We start from the raw sequence: 339 nt of genomic DNA, 5'->3' as shown, positions 1-339 counted from the left end.
ATGCCTCGACGAGTCTTGTGATGATTCTGTATGGTTGCGTCGCTACTAGCGACCCCCCCCCCCCCCCTTTCAGATTACACATAGTCATTGTTACTATAAAAATATCGATGAGAGCTGCTTTAATCACATTTCTCCCTGGTGACAACATCAACAATACAACACATTGTAAATTAAGTGGAGAAACACATAATCACCAAACACTGACAACTCTTAATCAACTTGTATGTATTCGTTGTGTCTCTTTCCTTTAGTAAATGTTCTGCTCTCCCAGCACAGCCATTTAATTGAAGCAGGGACAAAACACCCTGGATTTTCCTGTCACATGGGCAGAGCCGTGGA

This window comes from Cyclopterus lumpus, chromosome 20 (genome assembly GCF_009769545.1).
Source record: "Cyclopterus lumpus isolate fCycLum1 chromosome 20, fCycLum1.pri, whole genome shotgun sequence".
NCBI lineage: Eukaryota > Metazoa > Chordata > Actinopteri > Perciformes > Cyclopteridae > Cyclopterus > Cyclopterus lumpus.
This window is presented reverse-complemented; position numbering follows the sequence as displayed.